The following is a 16500-nucleotide window of genomic DNA, read 5'->3' as shown; positions in this document are numbered from 1 at the left end:
ACCCCTTTTTTTCTGCAGGTAGGTCAGGTAATTAGCAGCTTAATCACTTTGGAGGTGTGCAAACTATGAGTGTCCTGAGTGCACTAAAAATGTCCTTGGTGACTCCTCCCCACACCCAGGGGACTCCACAGAAGCTCATCCCTGTGGCCTCACTTTCTCTGTGGTACGGGTGCTCCTGGCTTGCAGCCTCCCGTCAGCCCTGTCCCCTGGGAGGGTCCCCTGGCCCTGGACCTGTGCTCCAGGTGTGCTCTCCTGGATGGACCCCAGTGGCTGGCTCTTGCTTGCCTTACCTCTGTCTCTCTTACCACTCCTGGCTATACTTGCTGGTGGAATCCAGCACCTGTTTCACTGCTGGCTGTGTCTGGGGCTATTGATGAACCCAGTTACCAACACCTGGCACTGCTGCCATGCTTAAGGGCCTCTGGGACTGGGCCCTTGGTTGATGAGGGTGCTGTCTGCTGGGTTAACTTTCTGCTCCTGGCTCACATTGCCTTGGGAAGCAGCCAGCCCTTGCTGCTCCATGACGAGTACGTGCCTGTTTGCACATAGAGGTAAAGAAACGGTGCATGTGAATTGGAGGTAACCTCTTGAAAATTTGAACCATGCTCTTTAATGTAACTTTAATTAGAGAAGTGTTGGCAGACCAAAAAATTGAAGCAGTAAAAATAGCACCATTATAATGTTTGATTTTTTCAGCGAGTAGAACACTGGTTCTTTCTTTATGAATCAGAGTTTTGCTATCAATCTGATTTTTCCGAGTGACTAAATGTGTTTCTGTAGTTATTTTTTCCCTAGCATCATTTGCAGGAAATGTAAAAACTTACACCGCATATGAAAACGGGGAATCTTTCCCAATAATTTCTTTACTATTCATTTCTAATCTGCCATGCATCTTAATGCAGCTGAAAAATAAACTTCACCTGCATGGAAATATCCATTTTAAAGTATAATTTATAGACAGGTATTTCATTGTCAGATTGTCAATATTTATACATCATCAGAGGATTGCTAGTGTTTATTAAACTTCTAACCACTTTCTTCAAATAGTGATAGCAAACTTTTCTGAGCAGTATGACTTGCAGGGAGGTAATGAGCTTCAGCTGTGTCACTGGATTGTGGAATTAAGCTGAATGAGATTCAGAGTAAACACGAATGTTTGCAAAAGCCCCACGTAACTTTTTTGAAACAACATCAAAGAAGAAAAAACATTTATATTTGTGTATCTTTGCCTTTAAATTACTGTGTCTAATGACACTGTTGTGAACGAGTCCATGTTTATATTCAAATTGTATCTGGCCTTTTTGTCAGCAACAGGTATAGCTCGTAGAGCAGATGAGCCTTTGGGATGTCTAACAAGGATGTAAGGAATATGGCTTTATTTTTATGGACCAGACTGGGTTCAAGCACACCCTTATTAAGAGCTAAGCAGGTTAAACAAAATTACTTGACATGTTTGGGGCTTACCAATACCTTCAGTTGTCACTATTTTTGTGCCTTTTTTATGGGTGGATCAAAATAATGTATTTATCAAACTGTTTTATCATGAGTTGCATCACTGAGGCATTTTTTGTGTTGTTGAGGATTATTTCAAAATTTAATATACATAAACATGTTCTAACTAGAAAATGTAGGATGTTGTAAAGAAATTTTAATCTTTCCCATAAACTGCATTTATCAAGTTACTCTGTGTAAAGAGTCCATTTTTATCAATGTGTAAGAACAATAGGGAAGGAATAACACAAACTCAACTCATATTTTTCAAAAAAAAAGGGAAAAGGCAGGGAAAGTTGGGGAGAATGAAAGTATGTGTGTTTGTGGGGGGGGGGTTTATTGACTCTGCAAACTGACAAACAATATCTTCTTGTTACGTGGTTAGGAATTACCTGAAATGTGGAAGAATCTTAGAAAATCTTAGAAAGATTGACTTCAATGCGAAGCATGAAGTGGTACCTCTACAGTCCAAAGTGTGTGCTTTTGGAGGTGAGATCAGTTCTGTGCTCTGAACCATATGATCTTTCATTTCTTGTTCTGACAACAAGCTGGTGGCAGGCTTCACTGAACTGAGAAATTGTAAACTCTTAGAAAAGGCTGTCTAAAGATAACAATTCAATGTTTCTACGTAATGTATTCTGAATGAATCTGATAATTTAAAGCCCACTCCACCAGAATGGGAGTGATGCTTGTGTCCTCTTTATCTTCAATTATGTCTAATCTGTTTCTAATTTAAACGTGATAATGCTGTTGTCGGATCAAATATAGATTTTAAATGTTTTATTCTTGTCCACTGGGAATGTTTTAAATTTATGTAGGCAGTACTGACTGACTCTAATAAAGTTTTAGGTAAATTTAAAGGAAATAAGAGTGCTTAAAGGCTCATAGAGACAGATCATATTTAATGAATGGTAGCAAAAGAAAATTAAGGAACAGTCTCCATGGATTACCTGCTTAACTTCTAAGGAACCCTAATTCAGTAAGTAAGTTGTATATTTCAGGTGAAACAGCATGGGTTTAGAAACATTTTAAAAACAAAAGTGCCCTTTAAGCTTGTCACTCAAGTTTTTTCCAGGATATAGGTAAGTTAAGAATAACCATGATTTTATGAACTGTTACGATATATCTGTCATTGTCAATACCTTGGAGTACCAATCAGAATTTACAGTCAAAATAAAAATTGCATCAGCATTACTTATCAAGGTGTATTCTCAAGTATTACATGTTGTGACACCAAAAAATGTAACAAAAAGAGCTTTCCCAGCTGGGCATATATTTTGGAGAAAGTGTGGCTAATCTGAGTACGCTGCATTTTGAATGTCCGTTCTCATGATCTCTGCATTGAGGAATATTCACAAGTCTCAAATAAAACAGCTGATAAATAATTTAAAAGAGGATTTTTTTTCTCTTCCATGATCAAAAACTAATTGAAGAATCCACCTGTATTCTTTGAAAATTCAGTTGATGAAACATTGAAATGATTCTAAAATATATTCTGATTGCAGACTGATTATGAACTCTGGTCTCAGGTTAGAAGTCATTTATTTATTTGTGCTTTCTCCTCCATTTGACTTGTCAATGGAGTGTTGTTTGGGCATGTGGGGCTCAGTAACTGCCAAACTGATAAGAATAAGGAGAGAGATAGTGATGTGTGTGATGTGGTTCCCTTTTTTTTTCCTTATTTTGAGTTTTTATGGGGGTTGGGGTTGGTACAGAACAATCGTTCAGTTTTGTGTCATCTGTGAACTTGCTGAGGCTGCACTCAATCTCCCTGTCTGTGCCATTGATAAAGATATTAAAAACCACCCGTCTCAAGAGAGAGCCCTGAGGGACAGTGCTCGTCACCAGCCTCCACATGAATGTAGGGCCACCGACCATAACCCTCTGTGCCCATTCAGCCCATTCTGTATCCACCAAGTAGCCCTCCCTTCACTTCCATGTCCATTTCCAATTTGGAGATAAGGATGTTCTTTGAGACTGTGTTATGGGTTTTACAGAAGGTTAGGTGGAGAATATAATTTTGTCTTTCCTCATAGAAGACCACCATATTGGTCAGGCACAGTTTGTCATTAGTGAAGCTGTGCTGACAGTCTCAGATCATCAACTCGTCTTGTACACGTTGTTTTATTGTAATTTTCACCTTGCTTAGGCATGCAAGAGCTGTAATGGAAACATATGGAAGAAAACTCTTTATAAAAAGAATCTCAATTTGCCGCATCATTCTTGTGATTTCCAAAAAACCACCCTAAGTCCTGCTTGAAGAAGGCTTTACTACCACTTGTTTAGCGTTAACCTGCTTAGCTCTTAACAAGCAATGCTAAGAGAAAGTGTCAAATTATTCTGAATGACTTTACACTTTCATATGGAAAACAGCAATGTTGAGTAAGAAAAATAAATGCCATAAGGATACCAGTTGCTAGTAATCTAGGAGCCTGACTCCTTAGCTGTCAGACATTTCTTCTGAATTCAGAGGGAATTGGTCATGGCCTGCCACTGCAGAACAGAACCCAGGTCTATTGTGTTACATTGTGATATGTCTAGATAGAAAAGAACTGTAATAGCTTGGATTGGGTCCAGAGTTCCCAAGAGCTGGGGTATGTCAAGACTACATGGCTATGCTGCTGCAACTTTTTTCACATAAAGAGCCCCCAGATTTCATAAAGTTTAGCTAGAAATTTTCTGCTGAACGATAGCTTAACATTTATATACAGATTTGACTCTATTTATTAACATTCTGCTGTAAACTTACTTTTATCCTTTTGTTTATGCAAAAGATCCATGCATTTGTGTGCCTAATGAGGATCCAATCATGAACAAAAAACTTGAGAACAAGAGTTGTTTGTTCAAATTTGTGCATAGATAACTTTTCAGCCTAGTCTGAGTGCTTTTGAATGACCAACTCAGGATATGAAATTATACATATACACTTGGAGAACAAAGGTGGTGTTTAGCATTTTATTTATAATAAAACAGCATAAAATTATATTAATTTGCATTATGGCTATACGTATCTCTTTTTGTGTTGCTGCCTTATATCTGTCCTCCAGTGCTAAATACACAAATTGGTTTGCTCCTTTATTTACCTGGAAGAAGCTCATTTGACTGGTTTACTCAGCAATAGTCTCATTCGTTGCACTGTTAAGCAGCAAAGTGGATACCTAAGTGTGACATACTAAGTATAACAATTGGCTATGTGGATAGGAATGAACAAAAAAACATTCAAAAGAGGAATAACTTTCTCAAATTTTCTCCTAATATCTTGTGTAATTCAAGTAGGCCCTAGATGTTCATTTCCTTAGGGCTAAATGCAGCTATTAACCTCTAATTAAACAAATGAACAAGGGAAAAGCTCACTTTGGACCCCCAAACACAAAATTGTTTCAAACAAGTTACTAAATGTTTATAATTTTCTTAATATGTCCTCCTCTTATCCCCTACTGTATTTGAAATAGTCTCACTTGTCTGCTACTTCTGTTGCTAGACTGGAGAGCAAGCTGTCCAGATGAGAGGTTATCTGCTTTGCCTTGCTTTTATATTAATTTGCAGGCTTCATGATTTTAGAAGTGTGTGTGTGAGACTACAGGTATGTGTCTAAATCCATATATGCTTACACATTTGTCTATAGTGGCAGAATTGATGAGTCCAGCAATTTTCTGTGAAGCGTTGACAGTGAGCAGATCTCAGCAGAGAAAAAAATCCTATCATCAGTACATTGCAGAGGCCTGGCACTCACAGTCCCCTATTAGCTTTATGCATTACTGACCTCCACAGGCATTTCGGGGGAAGACACAGCAGGGAGAGACGAAGGTCAGTACAGAAAGTGTTACTGCTTTTGCAGGCAAGCGTTGTGTATTTAATCGTTGTCTTACACCACTTTCGCATATAAAGCTTGGCTGTTGTTTCTGGTAAAAGTATTGGTTAGTATGAGCTTTTTACTTATTTCAATCTAAGGGTCAGTGATAAACAGCACTGTCAAGTTCCGCTGGGTCCATGTCACACTTTGCTTCAAAACCCAAGTGAAGCTGTGATTCTGTCAAAGTTCTCTGGGTGCCACTGCATCCAAATCAAGACACAGTTGTGTGCATTATTCTTTCTTCCTCATTGGTTCACGCCAAGCTTGTCTGTGTATACGAAACCCAGATCTGAAGATGTGATGAAATGTGAGTAGAACCCCTTCCTGTCCCATTCCAATAGCTGGATTTAATATGTTTATTTCCTTTTTCCATTGAATTTATTAATAGTTACGCAAAGGGATGTGATACACATTAAAACACGCGTGTTTGTGTTTTGAATAGAAAAAGACTTTTCCTTATCTATTACCACCTCTAAAGGTAAAGTGAAGGGAGTCAATATTTCCTTAGCATCAAGATTCAGACTACAGGAACTACAGGAAATCCTTGAAGCAGAGCAGAATATTTGAATTTGAATAGGTATCCAGAGAAATTTTTAATGTGTAAAGTCTTTTATTATCTGAAAATGTAAATCTATTGACAAGGTAATTGAAAAAAAAATAGAACAGGGTTCTAGAATCTTAGTGAATTTCCTGATACTTCCTTAACATCAAATACACTGCTTTCTAAATTTTAATATTTTTTGTATGTTAAGAGTGACTGGGCTCCACCAGGTGTAGAATCCAGTTTACCATGACAGTGGGCGCTGGGAAGCAATTCTGTTTGGTCTCAGGCTGTAGCATTGACCAGAGGCACCTTTTTATACAATGGAACTCTGAAGACATGGCCTGACTGTTGAAGGATTCCCTCAAGTTGTAAATGCATTATTGGAACTGTAGCTCGTTTACACTAGTACTGATTGAGAGCATAAAAATCTTGGTGGGGGAGCACACAGACAAATCTTTAAATTTTCAGGGCAGAATTGCTGGTTTTTATTGGACAAAATGATGAAATCAAGTTAATGGTCTGACTCCATGCTCTTCAACTTTTATTTCAAAGAAATAAATACAATCCGTGCCTGTATGATTGCATGAACCTAGTTAAGCAAGCTTTAGATGAGTTCTTAGTTGTTTATGGCACTAAAGCTACAGAACCATGGCTTATCAGCAAGAAAGTAATACAGACATAAGCTGTGATTAAAAAAAAAAGGAAGGAAAAAGGTATTCAGTTTTCCAGGGGCATGCTACTGTCATGTGTTGCTACAAGTATCTGGCTCAATTCCCAGGCTCAGTTGTTAAATGGTCAGAATCAGGAAACACCACAGAGTTATGGGGATATATCATATGCAAAACAGGCTCTGGGTATGCTCATGTTCAGCACATATGCAGAATGAATATTTGAGGAAGGAACTTTGAAATAATGCTATTTGGGATTTTGCTCAAGTTTTCTGAACCTATGAACTCTGCTCAAGTGGTCTAAGAACAATTTAAAATTATTTTATCTGTATACTGAGCAATATTACAAACTGAAATCTTAGAGTTCTGACTTAGTTTAATTCACTTGCATAAAAAAGCACTAGTAGTTCATTACCATAACCCTCCTTTGGATGGAAATGCATTAGTGGTGTCTGCACGAATAAGCTAGGAAGAGTAGTGAGAAGAAAAAGCCTCGCACAGTACCATGTGAACCTACAGTGTCTGCCTCAATTTGTACCTTTTCAGTATCTGACAGTGAATGATAACATTATTGCAATGGTATTTACTGGCACTGCTGGAGTATGGGGTCTGTCATTTTTTTCTATTCTGAATTGTTGTGCATGGCTTTAAAAAGTGCCCAAGGCTGAAATGTGTTTCAGAGGTCGTCAAGGAGGAAAAAAAGTGGTTTTTTCACTACTTTTTTTATGAAATTCAGCAAATCAATTTGAAGTTGGAGGAGTTCCAAACCTAAATGCACATCATTATGGATTCAGATGGATAAGATGGTTCCTGGTGGGGATAAGTTTGTCATGGTGTCTTTCAGGAAATTATACAACTGTCTTTCGTTTTCTTATATATTTCTTTAGCCCAAAGAAAGGTTTCAAAATGGCCATTTAATAATCCCCTAGATGAATAACCTTTGCAGCAGTCCTATTTTATAACATAAGAACTATGAAAACCTGGCCTTGGATGGATTATAACAGAATCCTGTCTATTGACTTATATTTTATGATTAAGTCACTAATCTGGCATCCAGCTTTACTTGCATTTGTTCAGAATGACAGGAGTCCCTTTCAGTGGTCATCACAGATTTCTCTTTTCATCAGCTTTTCCTCAGAGGTAATTGCAGCTGTACACAAGCCATTCAGTCTCCAAAAGAGGACAAAATTTATTTTAATGTCCATGAGAACACAGTTACCTCAGAGATGAAGTTATTGTTGTGGAAGAATAGGAAAAGCTCCTTCTGCTCTGATGAAACAGAGTGCCTGACAAGATTAGGAAGCAAAAGATCTTCCTGATTTTTAAAATTTATTTATTTTTACATGAGCAAAACATTGTTCTGTTTTTTTTAAATATAAGTTGATTTAAGCTTGAACCCATGTTACAGAAGCCAAATTGTTTGTAAAGCTTATTTCTAAATACATTCTATTGGTTTTAGTATCTTGTACCATAATGATTTTGCCACTGCAATGGAATTGCAGTCAGTGTAAATGAGACTGTTGCAGGTAACTTGTTTTTGCAAATGAGAATTTTTGATACTCATGATGTCCTTGAAATTTTGAATTCAATGAATCATTAGTCCCAAAGCAAAAACACATGTTTCTGCATGTTAGGTAGAATTTTTTTTACATTCTAGTCCACTGATTTACATGTAGAAGATACCTGTGATTATGTATCATCTTTGAGTGTCTCTTAGAGCTGTTTGCATAGTGGACTAATTTCTCAGGGGTAAAGTCACTTCATACCAGTGCAGAGCACCCAGACAGTGAGTTATTTCGAGTAGCTCTAATGCAGTCTTTTTTACTGAATACATATTCCAGGTGATATTTTCTGGAGGAATTCAAGAGAGAACTTTTGAGTTTTATTTTTTCCCATTAATATTAATTACATTAAAAGATCCAGTTTTATTTGGAGTCCTTGCTTATACTATAGCAGGTAAATAGTGTATACTTTTCTTTTAGTTTCCCTAAGTATCAAGCATTTACCTTAATTGAAATTTGTTGAGATTGTTGAGACAAATTTAGCCAGTACATTTTATGACTGAGATATACCTGCTTATATCAGATTTAAAACTCAGTTTTTTCTTTTTTCCCTACTTGCACACCTCTCATCAATTAATGCTACTGAAAAGACATTGAGAAAGAACTGATTCCTAGTTGTGAATTTTAATACTTTTGAAATGTGTTTTAACTTTGAAAACAGGCAAAAAAAATCAAACCATTAAGTTAAAGATTCCTTCCCTATAACAAACAGAGTTCTAGCACAAAGGATGAAAATCCTCTCAAATTACTTTTCAGCATCAGTAGGTTTTAAATGTTGAAACTTATATTGTTGCATTTATTTACCATACATATTCATAAATATTCACCTGCTGATGAGGTGGAAACCATGGGCATTGCTTAGAATGTAGTAGGAGCTGTTTGTTTATTTTTTAAAATTTTATAGACAAGTATTAAAGATTGGATGAAAACCCCATGGAAACAAATAAATGATGAGCACATGGTGATGGAGCTCAGAAGATTTGCAAATGTGATCATTTCCCTAATGAACAGTGTTTCGCTACTTGAAATAATCTCTCGTGTTCTGAGTACTCTGCATTATGTAGGAGCCTGTAGCTTGTTAAATTCCCTTCATTAGAGGGTTTTTGAACTAAAGGATTAAAAAAATTGGGGAAACAAGTATTACAGGATTGAACTCCCATATCTCAAAGTACTTCTGAAAATATCCCTCTGAGTTTATTTTTTCTTCCATAACCAGCAAATTACCCAGCTGGCTTTCACATAAGATTCAGAAGTCAAATTCCAAGATGCAGTCACTACCCTGCTTGCTTCTGTACTGCTTCTGTCATTTTGTTCACAAAGGTCTGCTGTGTAAGAAATGAAGACCTTTCAAAGCACTGCAACATGGGATATGCACTTCTCAATCAAGGATTAAGCATCTGAAAAGAGCTGAAGTTTAAGAAATTAAAACTTCTTGTAATTCAGAACCCACCAATTATGGGCACAATAGTTGTTGTGCTCTGGATTTGCAGAATTTTGGATAACTTTATTCCTGAAATGTTTGTGCCTTATTTCTAAGGCAAAATTTGTCAGGTGAATAACACATAGAGGACTTTTTCATTGTTCAACTGCACAGAGAACTGTGAGATAAACACATATGCGTAGGTGTAGCTAATGCAGTAGGAGAAATGGCAGTAGAAAGAGATGGATGCACACAATGGTGAATGTAAACATCCTATGTGTGGCTTATAAAAATTAAATATCATCTGGACATATAATAATCCAGAATCTGTTAGATGTCTCTCTCTATTCATACCCTACTTTAAAAACTGAAGTATGAAATAAACCCCCAACATTTTGGGAATATGAATGATCAGGAGGTGAAGGAACTTAGAAGAAACAAGTGTAGAAGGTAACAATTCTCATTCTTCCTGTCTTAAAAATTTCTGCATGTATTTGGGACTTAAAGGAACTTTAATACACCACTGATCAGTTCTCCAAATGTTGCAAAGCAATCTATGAAAATTTCACTTTGGTTTGGGGCAGAAGGATGAGGTCACCGAGTTTTTAAATAGTCTGTACAATATGGGGTAACATCAAAGTGGAATTGAAGAATGTCTCAGTAGCTGGGGTGCTTTCTAAAGGCTGGTGAGACAATGGCTGAGATCTCTTGGGGGAGAAAACTGAATGGGAGCTAATCATATGCTTTTGTTTGACTGTAACTCTTTGAGTACCAACTGTTTGAACAACAACTGCCTACTGAATTTTACACAAACTATTTTTGGTTTCCATGGAAAAAGCTTTCCTACTGTATATCTTGATATCTCCTAATCTTTCTAAATATAAGAAATATATTTACTTGCCCCGATAGGAGCTTCTGTGAATAGGAAAGTGCTACTAGCTCTATTGTACACCTGAGAACTTGAAAATTCTGTGATTCTTTAAATGACACTTTCAGAACTTGTGTGAAAGCAAATCTCCTAAATCCTGGCCAGAGCTCTTAATGCTGGTCTAGCCCTTCTTGGAAACAAACACTCAATTTCTAGTTACAAGTCTGCTGTCACCAATGCAATGAGTTAATTTAGAATCCTTTTTATAACCTTAGTATATTATCAAGACTATGTAATGTTCAAGGAACTTCTCAGAAATTGGCAGACCAAAAGTATTTTTCATAAATGAGTTGGAAAATATGGTGATTAAAATAATATGAATCCATCTGGAGAAAAGATGTCCTTACTGGTGAATCATTTATCAACGAAGTAATTTTGTTGTGTTCATGCTTCAGATGTGCACGCAACAGATCGAAGCAACTGTTCCTTATTTTGAAGGGTGACCAGATGTGTCTATGTGCTCAAATGTTTAACTTGTATTTCAGCAAAACAAGAATTGTTCTGGTGCACAGAGCTGTTTTGCAGATTAGAACTTCAGGCTTATGATGCTTTAAAAATACTAATGACAATGACCTTAAAACAATGGAAATACTTTTATTTTGCCAGCATCTTTCCTCTGATGATGTCAAACACCTGTTTAGAAAGTAAGATAATATAGAAAGATTGCAGTATAGAAAAAAGAAGAATGACTTGGTGCTGTTGGACTCCATTTTGTTCGGTTTTGGTTTCATTTCTTTCAATAACAACTAATATTTCTAACAAGCCTACTATAGTAGTTCTAAAAATAGTTCTAAAAAGAGCTGTTACCAGAAGGATTCTATGATCTCTTTGGAAGATGGGAGTCCCACTTCTTCATGATTCCCACTTCCTCTCTGCAGTTGTTTTACTGAAGATAATTTCTGAGGGTAACCATTCAGAGCAGGGAAACTTTTCATCCTAGATTGTTGTGTTCTTTAGTCACTGTTTTTAGCCAAATGTAGGCTTCTTCAATATCTATCAACAGATTGCAAAGTACTTAAGTTATTTGACAGTATTACTTAAAATTTGGTGACAATAAGAACCTGGCAGTATAAACAGTGGTTATATGTACACTACGGTGCCCTGTGTTTTGTGAAGAACATGTCAGATTATTGAGTAGTGTATTTCCTTGCCTGATGTTCTGCTGAATTGAAAGATATGAAGCAAATATTTCTACAGACTTTAGGCTCCCTGTTCAGACCACATTATCTGTTATATCTAATAGGAGAAGCTCAGTGGATCCTGAGGTCACAGCCAATTAGACAGCACTGAGGAGAACTCAAGGGAAAATGGGTATCTTTGTTGTCCGTTCTGTTAGCCCAGAACCATTTGCTAATTGTACAAAGCATGGATATTGTCTGTATTCTTTTCTGTCTCCCCTTGAGGCTCACTGAAGTGTAATTTTATGTAAGGATGATGGAAAGATTGTTGTTGAACCTGAATTAGAAATCTCTGAATGTAAAGATTTATGTTTCTAATTAAAAGTATCCTCACACACTGGAAATGAAATAATGTAGTAGATTTGAGGAGCTAGCCTAACCAAAGCCACCTAGGCTTAGGAGCCAGAACAAGTGTGTACTGAGCTTTGGACAGAATTGCCTGACATGCAGCCTAAGCTCCTGAGAGGAGCAGGAAGATTGGATAATCAAAAATAATTAGTCAAAATTTCCCCCCCCCAAAAAAGCCCCAAACAAATGAAATAAATCTGAAAGACATTAACATTTTATGTGGGAAAATGATGCTTTGGGTAAATTTCCTGTCAAGTAAAGGAAATTAAACCATATCTTTTCAATCAAAAATAGCAGCTGCTTTTGACTGAGTCATTACTGTAGTGTGGCATCAGGCAGAGGTCCCAGTAACTAAGTAGCTCCACAGTTCATGCTGTTGATTCCCTTGGGCCTATACTGAAAACTGCAGTTAGTTATTTTTATTTCCCATTTCTCCTCAGTGGAACTTTAGTCTCTGCTGGGCTGTGTATCCCATGACACACCATGATGTCTTCCTGTAGTTCAGCCACTGCTGCCAATAATGGGATGCAAGGCAGTCACACAGCAACGTGCCATGTGAAATATGGGCTGCCTGGGGAATGCTTCTTCTGATCCTCCATTCCTCTGAGCCATGGAGCATCAGAACTTAGAACTGTGCAGATGGATGCAGAGATTAATATTGACTCAAAAACTGGAGATTAATAGTAACTGAAAAGTTGAAATATTTTGTCTGTTTGGACAACTATTTAAAAAAGTTTTGTTCTGAAACAAGTTTTTTATTGCAACTATTAATTTTGCTTCAGAAAAAACAGTATTGGACTATTCTGTGCCATGGAGATTTCATATTTGATCTACTCAAATTAGGGATAGAGAAGGAAAGAAAAATTAATAAAAAGACAACCGTTTTTCCTTGAGAAAAAGAAAATTGTATTCTCTGGGAGACCCTAGTTTCCCTTTAGCACCTGCTAGTCTCCTTTCTTCTCTGTTCTCTAGTCTTGCTAGTGCACTCAAGTGCCTGATCTACAGGCTAGTTTAAGAGTTTTCAAGAGAAAACTAAGAAAAGTTTCACCTCATTTTCCTCCTGACCTTTCATTCCTGCAAATTCAGTCACTCACAGCACTCATGCTTCTGATTGAACCCAAGGAACAAAGTGAGCAGGAGAAAGACAGATAGGTTGGATTTTACTTTTTTCACAGAGATTTTAACTTTTTTCTGCAGTAAGTAACTAATTTGATGTTTTCAGTAATATTCAGGTTGCCTGAGAATAATAAAGTCTTATCCATATGCAACTGCAGGCCAGTCAGCTATAGTGTCATCTTGCCTGTGCTGCTCAACTAGTGATTTTGACCTTGGTATGAATGGATCATTCGCTCAAGTGATGAGAATTAATTTAGCCTTCATAATAGCCCAGAGCTCAACCTTTTCAGAGCTGCGATTGTTTCAGTGATGCCAAATTATATGCAATCACTGAGTAATATGAAGAGCGAGCCACTGCTGTGTCTTTGGATGTAGCCCACCAAAATCATTCTCTTCAAGCTGGTAGGAAACAGCTTCATTCAGTGCTGCACATTGCAGAGTGTATGAGCTCTGTTACTGCATAAACAGTATACTGGGAGAAAATGAAGTTTGGTGATTTTTACCCTGTATTTTGTTCTATAGCTCTTATCTCCTTTGAGGGAACTCTATGGGTTCCATTCAAGGTAAACCTCCATTAAATCCTCTCTCTTGGATTCACAAGCTTTTATATCCTATTGTTAGAGCTCGGGGAGAAAAGCACAATTGAAGACAAGCATAAAAAATGAGTTATTTTCATCTGTCTCTGCAAATTCACATAAGGTGTGAAGTAGAGCTTTTTAGTCAAAGGAGACTGGGTGAAAAGAGCAGAACACCAAAGGTTTTATTCATAACAAACCTGTGTTCTGAGCAGGCAGATCACAGTGTGTTTTACAGGACTGAGGTCTTTCACAGTGTAACTCATGTAGCTCAGAGCCTGGGGTTAGGATAGAGGTTGTTCTGTCCTCCAGGGTGCTGAGCTGTTGTCACCTGGCCTGCCCAGGTTCCAGGTCTGTGTGTTTTACATTTTGCCAGGAAACAGGTTTAGCAAGAAGATCTTCACAAGCACTATGACAAAGCCTGTGATGTTATTCACACTTAGTAATGATTTTCATATAAATTGCTTCCTTAAGATGTTAGAGGAAATAGTAGAAATAGTATTTACATTAGGTAGAATAACGGTGAATTTAGAAGGAGCTCTGCAACTTTTTTGCAGAAAAAATAATTGAAGTTGCAACAACATGTGAAAACAAACTACAAAATCAGTTAAAACAATTGATATGATAAATATTTAGACTGTGCTGAGGATGTTGAAATCTTCAAGGATGTAGGAGAATGGCTGGAAATCATCTGAAAGTCTGCAATCACTAGTAGGTATGCAAACCTATTATGCACAAAATGTATAAAATATATAAAAATGGTAATTTTAAACAAAGACATAAGTCTTATGGTGTAAATCCAATCCGTGAAACCTTAGTGGTTTATAAAATTTAAATTCCAAAATCTAGTGATCTCTAGAAAAAATAACACTACTTTCCACTGAATCAATCTACTAAGGATGTGTGTGTTTTAAAATCTTGTTTCTTTCATCAGTGCAAACATTCCTGTTGCAAAGGTGGGATTCTGCATGAATCAGCTTTTTAAAATCAGTGCCTTAATACATTTTGTAGGCTGAGTCAGAAAGATTTGTCTTGCAACCATTTAAAAAACATACATGTGCTTACTGTTAATTCATAGCAAGTGTAATTAGAAGGACTGCTCTGGGGTCCCCATCCCCTTCCCTCCCCCTACCCCCACCCCCCCAAAAAAAATTCCAAAAATATTTTATTGTTTTTGTTCAGAAGAATCACTTTTAAAATGAAGATGTTCCAGATGCCTTGGAATAAATCTAATTCATAGTGACTGCCAGTGGCTTCCAGGTCCATGAAGACAGGCACTCTGGGCCACCTCCTCAGTGTCACCATTCCCATCAGGATGGGGAATTACATAGCAGTCTGATAAAGGAAGCTGTTCAGGGATCCTGCTTTTCATGTTCCTCTGACACAAAGAAGTCATCATGATCAAGGCAATCAGGCCCCAAAGAGTTGTTTCTCTCCCCTCCCCAGCCCCTGCATTTCCTGTAGTAAACATGAGGTGTATTGTGACTGGTTTGGAAGCAGAGTTTTAAAGTCTACATGTGATACTTGAAATCTCCAGTAGCTTTATCATGCGTGCAGCTACAGACTGGCATTCCAAGTGCAGTATCAGACTAGTATTTATCTGTTCTGAAATTAAGTTCTGGGAACCAGCAGAAAAGTGTATTTTTGTTATTAAGAAGTAAAATTAAATTTGTAAGAAAACAACACCATTATTAGTTTGCAAAAGTTATTTGCTTTGATTAAAAGCACCAATAAATGTGTCTTGGTTCTATAACTGCTCCATTTAGCACTTGACATATAATAGGTTTTTTTTCCCCACAGTGTAATATCTCCATTGAAATATAATTATTTTGCAGATTGCTCAACTGAATGCCCTTATAAACATGCTGTTAGGGGAACTCACCCCTGGTGATCATCAGAACATCATGACAATATGCACAATTGATGTACATGCGAGGGATGTTGTAGCCACGCTTATAGCACAGAAGGTAATTTGTTGCAGAGCAATTACACTAATGCATTTTTAAAAGCATAAAATAAAGAATAATTTCATTTGTTGAAAAGATATTCTGGTAGCTTATGTATGGCAATGACAGAATATTTTGATTAAATCCATTTTTATCCTTTTATATTTTTGCTTTAGAGTTAGATAATTACATTTACCAGTTAAATAATTCACATTTAAAATATATATAGATATTTTGTCCAAATATTTTAAAACTTCTGTTAAAAATGTATGCTGTAATGTGACAGCAGTTTTCTCATTAATTTGCCTCCCATTACTGATCTTTTCACAACTAATATAAATCTCACACTTATTGGAGGTAGCTAGAAAGTTTAATATATACAAAATATAAGACAGCAATTGCATTATGTTTCCAGATAGCTTTTGGGTTTTTTCTATAAATAGGTTTTATTTCCCTATCAGCTTCTGAGGTGGAGTCTGTACTGCTAACCCTTTCCATCCTTGACTTCTGCACTTACCGGTGCCTATTTATAGTAATTTGCTACTCCATGTCCAGACTGTGAGCACTCAGACAGGAAGGAGGTGGTGAGAGGCACCATGCAATGTCTGCTGCCTTATGCATGGTTAGGCAGGTGAGAGAGAGCTGTTCTGTCTTCCATTCCTCCTGCCTGTAACCAGCTGGGCTCCAAAGGGGGCACAGAGCCCCCAAGTTTGAATAAGCAGCTTCATTCCTGAGTCAGACACCTAGAGCTTTTCTGTTTATTCATAAGGAGTAACAAAGGAGAAGAGAAAAACTGTGTAGGTATGAAGTGTGTGTATAATGCACGTCTATTCACCCCATCCTCTATAGCCTGTCATCTTTCTATGCATCT

The 16500-nt window shown here is 37.1% G+C and overlaps 1 long non-coding RNA gene across 1 annotated transcript; it reads left to right on the top strand.

Moving 5' to 3' along the window:
• The first annotated feature begins 457 nt into the window (after positions 1-457).
• LOC148183850 (uncharacterized) lies at positions 458-15727 on the top strand. The gene is made up of 3 exons (XR_015773048.1): positions 458-551; positions 1877-1980; positions 15519-15727. It is a non-coding gene; the product is annotated as an uncharacterized LOC148183850 (long non-coding RNA).
• Positions 15728-16500: the final 773 nt, after the last annotated feature.

The sequence above is a fragment of the Pseudopodoces humilis genome, chromosome 8 (genome assembly GCF_049639895.1).
Source record: "Pseudopodoces humilis isolate 2021_Gansu_Grassland_sample_001 chromosome 8, ASM4963989v1, whole genome shotgun sequence".
Taxonomy (NCBI): domain Eukaryota; kingdom Metazoa; phylum Chordata; class Aves; order Passeriformes; family Paridae; genus Pseudopodoces; species Pseudopodoces humilis.
This window is presented reverse-complemented; position numbering and strand designations above follow the sequence as displayed.